Here is a 12293-nt window from a genome sequence, read left to right as displayed (position 1 = left end):
TACACCACATTCTGTACATCATACAATGCTCAATATAAATAGAATATAACACCCACAGTAGTTCTTTTTTTGTATGATTTTAAACATTCTGCAGAAGTTCACTAGATAAATCCATACAGTAAATGTGTTGCATTAACAATAATGTCAAAAGGCTTGTGCAGGAATGTGAACAAATTCGTAAGGAGTAAAAAAAAAATCTAATAATATTCAGTGGCAGTTTAAGCTGCCGAGTATTCTGAATAAATGGAGCTCTATACGTTGATTGCTTTATTACTAAAAAAATGTTATTTTTATCATCATCAAAATTGTTACAACTGCTTGTCTTTGAAATGTTCTGTGCAAGAAATAAGTCCCCTAATGGGAAACACATGCTTCTCTCCTTGTCCCAGTAAGCTTGGCGCAGCCGGAGCGGGTCTTCCCAGGTGGACTGCATTAGAGTGTCAAAAGCCTTTTGCCGTGGGAAGGTAAGATGAAATCTGCACTGAGGCTGAACCCTCTACTTGGGAAACAAAAGTCTTCATTACTTTTCAGATTAAAGGTCAAATCTTTACGGAACATGTTGAACTCTTTAATTCTGCAGAAGATTTGACAGTGTAACACGTCCATTTCCTTTTTTATGGAGAAAACTTTCCTGAAGTACTAGAGCTACTACTGTACCACCAATGGTGGGAAATTGGTGGTATTGTATTCCTCTCCATTTTCAGAGAAAGCTACAGATTACTTTCCAAAATATATCCAGAATAGGTGGAATTCAAACATTAGATCATTGATGGTAATTTCTGGATAACAGAGCGCTGTTAAGTAAAACACACCGTTGCCATTAAAAACCAGAGCGTTGCCATGGACACAGTCCTGTTTACTCTGGAGGATAAACTCCTTTCAATTAATACACTCCTTTTTAAATCAATATTTTATGTTAAATTATTGATTTATTTGGTAGGTAGCAATGTAATAAGCGGGATTATGTCGAGCGAGGCGGTTGTCATAGCGAATACAACCCCGAAGGCTGATCAGGACCAAAGATGCGAAGCAGAGTATTCGCTATATATATATATATATATATATATATATATATATATCACACAAATACATTATATTATATAAGGGATAATGTAGAGCGAGGTGGTTGTTATAGCAAATACATATATATTTGTTATATATATATATATATATGAAGAGTTCAGATGTAAAAGCCTCTAAATGCCATTTGAAATTTTCTTCTTTAATGTTGATTTTTATCAAACTTGTATAATTAAGTTCAGTAATTTCACTTAAATAACAATTAATAGGTAATTATCATTGCCATTTAAGTGAAATTACTGAACTTAAATATACAAGTTTGATAAAAATCATCATTAAAGAAGAAAGTTTCAAATGGCATTTAGAGGCTTTTGCATCTGAACTCTTCATATATATACATATATAAATAACAAATATATATAACAAATACTGTATATATGTACAGTATTTGCTATAACAACCACCTCGCTCTACATTATCCCTTATATAATATAATGTATTTGTTTGATCCACAACAGTATCGAAACTCATGATGCTCTTCCTCGGTTTGGATAGTGTAATATTTGAGTATACTGAAGCTCTGAAGAGAGTTTCGTGGAAGATTGGCACACATTAAATTGTTTTGCTGTACCATGTTTTAACAGCAGCTTGAATCACATATCCTATGACCATAACAGCTACGACCACATTCTTGTAAAGCATAGGAATTCATATTAGAGTAGGAAATCATGGTAAGATGAATTTATTATTCAAATGTTTTAGTGAGGCTTTCTGACAGACAAACAAGAGGTACCCAACCGTGCATTTTCATTAATTTCATTAAGGATAGATGGTTTCGTTCTGGTATACCGAAATAGTTTTAATATCTAGCTGTGGGTGTTACTGTAGTTAGAAACCCATAAATGTACTCAATTGACTTAAAAATGAACACGGGTATTAGAAATGAATGGAAAGCCCAACATAAATCTGACCAACATCTATTTAAACGTCAAATGAACATAATGTGTACACTGTAAAAAAAAAATATTGATGGTTTAACTTAAAAAAGTAAGTAACCTGGTTGCCTTAAAATTTTAAGTTCATTGAACTGGAAAAAGTAAGTTAATACAATGAAGGAGAATGATTTAATCATCAGAAACTCAAAATGATATGTTATCTGAACTAAATACATTATTTAAGTTGATTTGACAAAAGAAAAAATGTTGTGATTACTACACTGTAAAAAAATATTGTTGGTTTAACTTAAAAAAGTAAGTAACCTGGTTGCCTTAATTTTAAGTTCATTGAACTGGAAAAAGTAAGTTAATACAATGAAGTAGATTAATTTAACCATCAGAAACTCAAAATTATATGTTATCTGAACTAAATAAATTATTTAAGTTGATTTGACAAAAGAAAAAATGTTGTGATTACTACACTGTAAAAAAATATTGTTGGTTTAACTTAAAAAAGTAAGTAACCTGGGTTGTCTTCAAATTTTAAGTTGATTGAACTGGAAAAAGTGAGTTAATACAATGAAGTAGATTGATTTAACCATCAGAAACTCAAAATAATACGTTATCTCAACTAAATAAATTATTATAAAGTTGATTTGACAAAAGAAAATATGTTGTGATAACAAATCTTGAAAATATTTTTTACAGTGTAATATAAAATGTAACAATACTTTTATAGTAGTAAAGTAACAATAGTTTATTATTAATGGAACAGGCTTTTCAGCAAAACAAGTATGACTTACAAATTATTTTTTGGAAAAAATAAAACCTGCAGCGGTCAAACAGTTAATCTGAAATGATAGATCTCAAACCCTTAGGTGACAGTTTCACCATCCACCCCAATTCCCAATTCATGTGTTCAAAACTGAATATTCAGCATAATTTCAGTCTTCAGTGTCACATGATTCTTCAGAAATCATTCTAATATGCTGATTTGCTGCTCAAGAAACATTTCTTAGTATCATCACAGTTGAAAGCGGTTGTGCTGCATAACACATTTGTGAAAACGCTTTTCTTACAGTACACATTACATCATTAAACAACATTTAAAAATAGTAATCAAAAATACAATTCTTCTCATGAGCACAACAAAACCCCGCAGGTTGTTGTATCCTCTACCTCCAACAATTAATAACATACAACAATACCGAGCAGCAGCAAGAGGTCACACAGTGCTGTTCTGTTGCAGCCAATATGAAATTCAAGTGGCTGTTAAAAGTGATTGATTTGAACTGAGCTTGCACTCTTTTGTCCATCCACACACGTTTTAATGTCAGACTCTTGTTCTAACAGTTGGGAGCAGTCAGATGCCCTTTGATGTCAGCAGATTGTTTGGCAGAGCAGCCATAACATTAGCAAGCAGTTTTTAGTGTAGTCTCAGCCACAAGGCAAAAGGCTAAACAAAGTTATTGCGGGACATGTTGTATCCAACATCACTGGCGATTGTAACAGGTAGCTGTTTCAATTCACTCAGGCGCATCTCTTCTCGCTAGAGCTGCATGATATTGCATTGCGATATTTAGTTTTTCTGCAATATATATTGATAGTGAATGAATCATTCTAGAATGATTGGGGTGATTTTGTATTTATGTAGTTAAAGTATTTGACTTTTTTTACTTGTTTGACTTAAAATTAGGGATGCACGATTATGACCAAAATCAGAATTGTCGATTATTGCCTTGAAATTATAATTGCGATTATTAATTACGATTATCACAATTTACATTGAATGATGTTTTGAACAGCTTTATGCCATTGTTCGAAGTGACTGCGTGCAAATTGTTATATCAAAATAAAACGGCTGAAAACTCCTGAAAAACTTTCAATGCTTTTCTATGGTTTAAAGTAACACCGAGTAACTTTTCCTCTTCGGTCGCCCTACTGGTTGGAAACGAAATTGTCCATTGCCGCTGTCGTAAATAATTTAGCCTACCGTCGCACGCACACTCGCTGTTTATCCAGCAGCGGCTTTAGAATGAACGATGTCCACAGACAAGGTAGAGTATGTTACACGATTTCATGAAAGGATGATGTATTGCGACATCAGAAACGAAGAAAAACGAAATAATGACTATTATAGTGCTTGATGTAAAGCAGTCGAATTTTGTAGTTCTTTTTGTGGTCGGGTTCCTACCCGAACCCCGAAGTTACATAGTGCCAGTAAAAGTGATACAGACCCCGTCAGGCGACGGCAGAAGTGCCTTTCACCCTGTTACGACTTGATGAACCACTGATACGATTTTGGAAACATTATTTTAAGTAAACAATGTTAGATAGTGTTGCTTTAATGCTAATTATAATGTTACACTAACTAAAATAAAACAATGGGGAAAAAACCCTTAAGATAAGCTGTAAAAAAACAAATTTTAAGCACACAGAATTATAAAAGTGGACTTTTTATAATTGTGCCTTTGAACGATTACATAATTGTGGCATCCATAATTGTAATCGCGATTACAAATTCGATTAATTGTGCAGCCCTACTTAAAATGTATAATTATAACATTACAATACTAAAACTCACATCTACACTCACCTAAAGGATTATTAGGAACACCAGAACTTCAGAACTGCCTTAATTGTAGGTGGCATTGATTCAAGGTGCTGAAAGCTTTCTTTAGAAATGTTGGCCCATATTGATTGAATAGCATCTTGCATTTGATGGAGATTTGTGGGATGCACATCCAGGGCACAAAGCTCCCAAAGATGCTCTATTGGGTTGAGATCTGGTGACTGTGTGTCTTGCCCCAACTTCCTATTTCGATGGTAAACATCCCAACGCAAGAAAATAGCATGTGTTCCTTAAGCACACTCTCAGAAAAAAAGGTACAAAAGCTGTCACTGGGGTTGTACCTTTTCAAAAGGTAAACTTTTGTCAATTTTAAGTGATAATATGTACATTTTATGTGCTAATAAGTACATTTTAGGTGCTAATATGTACATTTTATATGCTAATAAGTACATTTTAGGTGTTAATATGTACATTTAAGGTGCTAATATGTACATTTTAAGTGTTAAAGGAGAACTCCGGCGAACAATGAACCTTTGGTCTAATAAAACATATAGTCAACCGTTCTCTGAGATTTGTTTTCATGATAATCGATTGTAAAGAGTTTTATCTCTAAAAACTGTTTAGCGTATAATGCTAGTAATGGGGGCATTGAGTAAGTAAAAAGAAATCGCTAGTTTATAGCACTAACAAGGCTCAAAATAGCCCCACACTAACGCAGTAACATAATGAGGCTCCATACATGCAAAACGAAGCATTGAGAACTTTGTAAGTGTACAGACGGGTTAATAAGAAGATACTTTATTAAGACAGTTCACTTTGTGTATACAGACAGGAGCCATCTTAAAAAATAGTCTCGATAAGTCAAACCACGAACGTCGTGCTGAGTGATCTGAACTGTATGAAGTTAAGCGAACTTCTGAACTGTATGAACGGCATTCGGGGATCGACTTATCGAGACTATTTTTTAAGATGGCTCCTGTCTGTATACGTGAAGTGAACTGTCTTCATAAAGTATCTTCTTATTAGACGGTCTGTACACTTACAAAGTTCCTAATGCTTCGTTTTGCATGTATGGACCCACATTATGTTACTGTGTTAGTGTGGGGCTATTTTGAGCCTTGTTAGTGGTATAAACTAGCGATTTCTTTTTACTTAGTCAATGCCCCCATTACTAGCATTATACGCTAAACAGTTTTTAGAGATAAAACTCTTTGCATTCGATTATCATGAAAACAAATCTCAGAGAACAATTGACTAGGTACCGATGTTTTATTAGACCAAAGGTTCATTGTTCGCCGGAGTTCTCGTACATTTTAGGTGCTAATATGTATATTTAGCTACTAATATGGACATTTTAGGTGCTAATATGTACATTTCAGGTGCTAATATGTACATTTCAGGTGCTAATATGTACCTCTTAGTACCAATATGCAGCCTTTGGGTACCTTTTGAAAAGGTACAGCCCCAGTGACAGCTTTTGTACCTTTTTTTTGAGAGTGCAGACCACATAAGAATTACCATTCTGCTTTTGACGAGATGAAAGGCCTGACATTGACCTGAGAAAGCCTAACTCTACAGTTCTCTGCTTGTTTTTGTCATGTTTTAGTCTTTCACTACCGCCATCAATGAGGCAACACACAGCCTCCAGCAGTGACAAAGCTTGAGCGCACATTCAAATACAGGAGGTGTCGGCGGGTGATAAAACGAACGAGCCGCAGCAAAAATCAAAAGCTCGCCTAGTCGTTGAGCACCAGCATATCTACCCCAGCGCTCCTTTAATGTTTGCGAAAGAGCCGTATAGTTAGCACCTCTATCAGGATCACCTGACCGTGGCTTTAACACAGTCATTTGGGAGACCGTACCGCTGGTTATGCAAATTGCCGATTATGAATAATAGATCAGATGATGGCTATTACTGCTGTACTACGGCTCACTGGCAATGACAGTGCACATTTACATGATGAATAATAAACGAGATGTCTCATCGAGAACTCTTACGTGAAATCCTTCCAGCATCAAAAAAAGCTTGTCAAGAGGATCTTTCATATAAACGTATAAACGAGTGAATGATGGGCTTTCATTTGGCTATCAAACAGGCAGGATAAAGTTCAGACACAGCACACTTACAGTTGCCTACTTCAGGACTTATAGAGAGCCTAAGTCCCTCCCCTTCCGGTCGACCAACATGGGACCTTATTTCGGAAAAATATTGAATGGTAGTCAATGGCGAGAGACAACAAATATTTTGATCTCGTTTGAATTGTGCCCTGAATTACACATGATGTTTGCCAATTTAAAAGATACATTTTAAAGTAAAGAAAGCCGTTGAGGTATAAGACTGTGAAAATACGTAATTACAAAGACTACAAACCCCAAAGGCGCACATTTTCTCTCAATGAATGAAGCTAACTTTACTGAGGCTATTGTCTGTCATTGTTTCTATAGTCTTACGTTATAATCGTAACGTTACGCCGTCATACCTGAGTGTTTTGTACCAGACTGCACACACACGAGCAGCGGATCTCACTTGTTGTTTCGCTTCCTGGGAGATGTAGTTCATCGAGCAATTTTCACATAAAACTACATGGTACTCTTCTGTTTTATGACAAAATGCGACGTTTTTGACTTTTAGAATTATCTTTTAAGTTGACAAACATCAAATGTGTAATTGAGGGCACAGTTCAGACGGAATAAAAAGATAAGTTGTCTCTCGCCATTGACTACCATTCATATTTTTTCCGAAATAAGGTCCCATGAGCCGGAAGCGGGGGGGGGGGGTGGGGGGGGTGGGGGGGGGGACTTAGGCTCTCTATTGTATTCTATTCGTTTTTATTAACCATGGAGAAACCAGCTCTAACTGGTTCACTTGACCGTGGCTGTAGCCCCAAAGGAAGTCTGTAATCCATTCATCTCACTTGCAGTTGTACCTCTTATAGCACGCGACCTCAAAGCTGCCCTCAAATGCATCTACAGAAACCATCTGTGATTGAATTTTATTTTCCGTTAAGGTTTCTGGTACTTTGAATGGATTCTATACATCAATATAACGACTTTCAGGGAAAAAAAGCTACAAAAGTGGTCACTGGGGTGGTACACTTTCAAAATGTACACCAAAAAAGTGCATATTAGTCCCTTTTGTACATCTAAATGGTACATCTAAATGGTACATATTGGAACCTTTTTTAAATGGTACCTTCCCAGTGACAGCTTTTGTAGCTTTTTTTCCTGAAAGTTATGTTCATTCAAAGTACCAGAGACCTTAAACACACAATAAAATTCCATTTTTTTTTTTTTTTTGAGAGTTGAGTGTACGTGCGACTAGGGGCAAATCAAAGAGGTTGAGCATGTGTATTACAGGATTTTTAGATCAGACTGCTGTTTGATATTTTCATATATATTGGGGTTCCTTGGGAGGAAAAATGTCTAGCATACATCAAAACACAGCAGTGCAATATATGCTAGGTATGTTGAAATCAAGAGTAAACAGGAGTAAGAAGACTAAGAAGTTTTGGCTTCTGAAGACGGTCTTTGTTTTTTCATGTGGTGAAATACAGTCAAACAAAAAAAGTCTCTTCAAAAGTGTTTTCCAGGTAATCACACTCCTTTTGAATTTACTGTATTGTTGTGTCCTTGGCCGAGCACCAAATCTCCAGGATTGATTTTGCTCTATCCATCCAGGTCTCTAAGTTGATGAGTTGTGACTTTATCTGGGAAAGGGCAGGGCACGTGTAACATTACCAGCAACAAGGTCAGACCCCCAAGTTTAGAGGGGAACTTTCTCATCATCCATCATATCTACACTCTGGTGCCGCTAACTGATGGGCCCATTTTCTGTGCGGCTGTCACGCTCATTTGTAATAAGCCCGGAAGAAGGACAGAGGAGAGGTAGCGGAGACAAAAAGAGAGCAAGCAAGCGGGCAGCTTATGGAGGAGAGAGAACACATGGGCTGACAGTTTTGGGAAAAGAGAGGTCAGTGTGTGCTAGTAACTGCAGATATCACCTTGAAGCTGATTTGAGGACTTATCTATCGCTAGGCAAAAATACATGTGGCATGTGTGCGAGATCTTAAATGCTTAAACGGGAGATGTTTGTTTACATTTAGCCATCCTAATTAAAACTCTCTGACTCTGTACACTGTGCACATTAAGTATAATTTAGACTCTGGTTTTCATTTTCACTGAAAAGATTTATTATCTCATCAGTTTTTTGAGCTTTTTTTTTTTTGAAGTTGGCATGAATTGGAAGTTGGAAGTAATAGTGTTTTCTTATATACGAACAGCTCCTTAGGCCATGTCCACACTAATACGTTTTCGTTTGAAAACGTATATTTTTCTCTCCGTTTTGGCCTTCCGTCCACACTGAGACGCCGTTTTAAGTCAACAAAAACGTATCGTTTGGAAAACGCTCTCCAAAGTGGATAAATTTGAAAACGCCGTTTTCACGTTGTAGTGTGGACAGTGAAACCGGAGGTATTTCAAAACGATGACGTAAGTTTAGTTATGTGATCCATGTAGCAGTGTTGTAGTACTCGAGACTCGGACTCGTCTCGGACTCGGTCTCGAGACCATATTTTAATGGTCTTGGTCTTGTCATGGACTCGTGTGCATTTGGACTCGGAATTGACTCGTACTCGAACATTTTTTTTTTTAGGACTCGGACTTATTCCCTAGTCCACTCGAGTTCAATTCAAAATATTTTTCATGATTATTAATGTATGTTAATAAAATATTTCTTTAAATTGATTGACACGCCCAGTGATTGGTGATTTTCTAGTGCACAACTGCGCATGACAAATTGTAATAAAATTACTTTTAACACCACCTACTATGTGGCCTTTTTACCCTAAACTGATCATATTTTTTAAACTCTAAGTAAATTCAGTAAAAAAAAAAAACAAAAAAAGGATTTCTCTAAGTAAATAAAAGTAAATTATGTAATCAACCCTCACTGGTCTCGGTCTCGACTCGGACTCGACCGTCTCTGGTCTCGGACTCGACTCGGACTCGACTCTCTATGGACTCGGTCTTGACTCGGACTCGACTCTCTCTGGTCTCGGTCTCGACTCGGACTCGAGTGAAGTGGTCTCGACTACAACACTGCCATGTAGTACCAATAGATATTCATGTTTATCGGTATTGTGCCTGTTATGTGTTATTCATTTTTACACTATTGCTAAAATATGTTACTTTCTATGTTACTTAATATGTGCTATTCTTCATAGCACAGTACTGCAGAGATGACAGATAATGTAGTCTACTCACATTTGCTGTCCTGCGGCAAAACAGGAGAGCAGTTGCGTTTTAGACCAAACATATGGTGACTGAATGCGACCTGGACGCATCCGTGATGGTGAGATATTTTTTAAATAAAATTATCCTGTTATTGTGCGATGACATTATTATTTATTTTCCCATCTGTATCATCTCAGTGAGCTTTTGTGAAGCTTCACACAAGTGAATTTAGAAGTTTCTCATCCACACTGAAACGTCGGAAAACGCCTGAAAACGCTAGTGTGGACGGAGAGCGTTTTTTAAACGAAAACCCCGTTTTCAAATGTATCCGGATTAATGTGGACGTAGCCTTAAAGGGTTAGTTCAGCCAAAAATGAAAATTCTGTCAGTATTTACTCACCCTCATGTTGTTCCAACCCCGTAAGACCTTCGTTCATCTTCGGAACACAAATTAAGATATTTAATATATTAAGATCGCTCCTGCATACTAGTCCATAGGCTTCTTGAGGGAATGACTCTTGCTAGCATAGAAAAGTCATTAAAGGCATCGTTAAAATAGTCCAAGTGACTACAGTGGCTCAATCTTAAGTTTATCAAACGACGAGAACGCTTTTGTGCGCAAAAAAACAACAAAAATAACGACTTTATTTCAACTACTCGTTTATTTCTCCCTCTGCGCGAGTCAGGTTACTAGTTTAATAGCGTAAGCTTCTGTTATTGTACGTCACACGCATCACACACACATGACCAGCGTCGGCCAATAGTGAGCCTACGTGTGACGTAGCTTTACGCAATCACTCTACATTAACTGACTACAGAATAGTTTAAATAAAGTCGTTTTTTTTTTTTTTTTTTGTGCACAAGTGTTCTCGTCGTTTGATAAAGTTAAGATTGAGCCCCTGTAGTCACTTGGACTATTTTAACGATGTCTTTAATGACTTTTCGATGCCAGCAAGAGTCATTCCCTCAAGAAGCCTAAGGACTAGTATGCAGGAGTGATCTTAATATCTTAAATATCTTAATTTGTGTTCCGAAGATGAACGAAGGTCTTACGGGGTTGGAACAACATGAGGGTGAGTAAATACTGACAGAATTTTAATTTTGGGGTGAACTAACCCTTTAAATAAGACCAAATGTAGGGTGGGACTTAATTTTGTCCATTAGGAATTGATTGGGTGGTTGGATTGATGTTGTTTGCTATTGGTCGATCTCATGTGAGTGACATGGTTAATTTAATTTAATTTTTGAGCCAACTGTCACTTTAAATCATATCATATGGTATTGTTTAACTCCATCTGTAGAGGTGCTTCATTGAAAAGAGTGATCGAGGAGGTCAGACAGCCTGGAATGGAATAACGCTGCCCATGGTTTTAGGTTACACACTACCCGGCAGTGGTTCTTTTCTGAGAGGTCATTTGAATGTAATATTAACATCTAAAGATACAAGAGTCATTTATCTTCTGGGTCTTATAATGTAGAGTGTGGACAAGAATAAATAAAGAAAAATCTATGGAGGAATATCTTGTGGAAGAGCAAGGGCTGAGGGCTGAAATTAGTATTGACTAACAATTCAGCACAACGCTTTCTATTGTCTATGAACAAAAGTTATTTTAAAGCACTTGTCGAGGGTTGTTGTTGAATAGAAGCCCAAATAAGTGCTGAGGTTTTAGAATTAAGCTTAAAGCAAAACAACAGTGGTGCTGAATTCTGTTAAGTCAGTAACCCTTTGTCTAGAGGGCATATCTGTCTGTATCTGTAAGGCAATACGTTTCTTTTTGAGCGGAGATGTTTGTGAATGCACTGATTTATATATAAATGTGCTGTGGAAGCTTATCTAATGCGTGTCCTATATTTTTTCTGGATTAGAGTTTCCTGGTTTCTATTGTTAGGAAAAATAAACAAAAATACTATATATATATATATATATATATATGAAGAGTTCAGATGCAAAAGCCTCTAAGTGCCATTTGAAATTTTCTTCTAGAATGATCATTTTTATCAAGCTTGTATATTTAAGTTCAGTAATTTCACTTAAACGACAATTCATAGGTAATCTTCATTGTCATTTAAGTGAAATTACTGAACTTAAATATACAAGCTTGATAAAAATGATCATTTTAGAAGAAAATTTTAAATGGCACTTAGAGGCTTTTGCATCTGAACTCTTCATATATATATATATATATATATATATATATATATATATATATATATATATATAAAAAATAAAAAATAAAAAATAAATAAATAAATAAATATATAAATATATAAATAAATAAATAAATAATTAAATAAATAAATAAATATATATATATATGCTTTTGACATTTCGTCTACATCCAACGCACATGGCACCCTTTAGCGTCAATATTAGAAGTAGAAGTATCTAATTTAATATGCACTAATTTGTAGGGCTGGGTATTAAGACAAATTTCACAATTTGATTCGGTTTCGATTCACAAGCTTGCAATTCGATTCGATTTCGATTCAATATTGATTATTTTGGATATCAGTTGCAATAAATGGCAAATTTT

At 35.8% G+C, this 12293-nt stretch overlaps 1 long non-coding RNA gene across 1 annotated transcript in view; it reads left to right on the top strand.

Moving 5' to 3' along the window:
* LOC120483385 (uncharacterized) overlaps nucleotides 1-508 on the top strand; it is a 141122-nt gene extending 140614 nt beyond the window's left edge. The window contains exon 3 of the long non-coding RNA XR_016146769.1: nucleotides 390-508. This is a non-coding gene — a long non-coding RNA (uncharacterized LOC120483385). The remainder of the gene's footprint in view (nucleotides 1-389) is intronic.
* Nucleotides 509-12293: the final 11785 nt, after the last annotated feature.

Source organism: Pimephales promelas, chromosome 16 (genome assembly GCF_988280905.1).
Source record: "Pimephales promelas chromosome 16, fPimPro1.hap1.1, whole genome shotgun sequence".
Lineage (NCBI taxonomy): Eukaryota > Metazoa > Chordata > Actinopteri > Cypriniformes > Leuciscidae > Pimephales > Pimephales promelas.
Note: the sequence above shows the minus strand (reverse complement) of the source record. Positions and strands in the feature narration are given on the sequence as shown.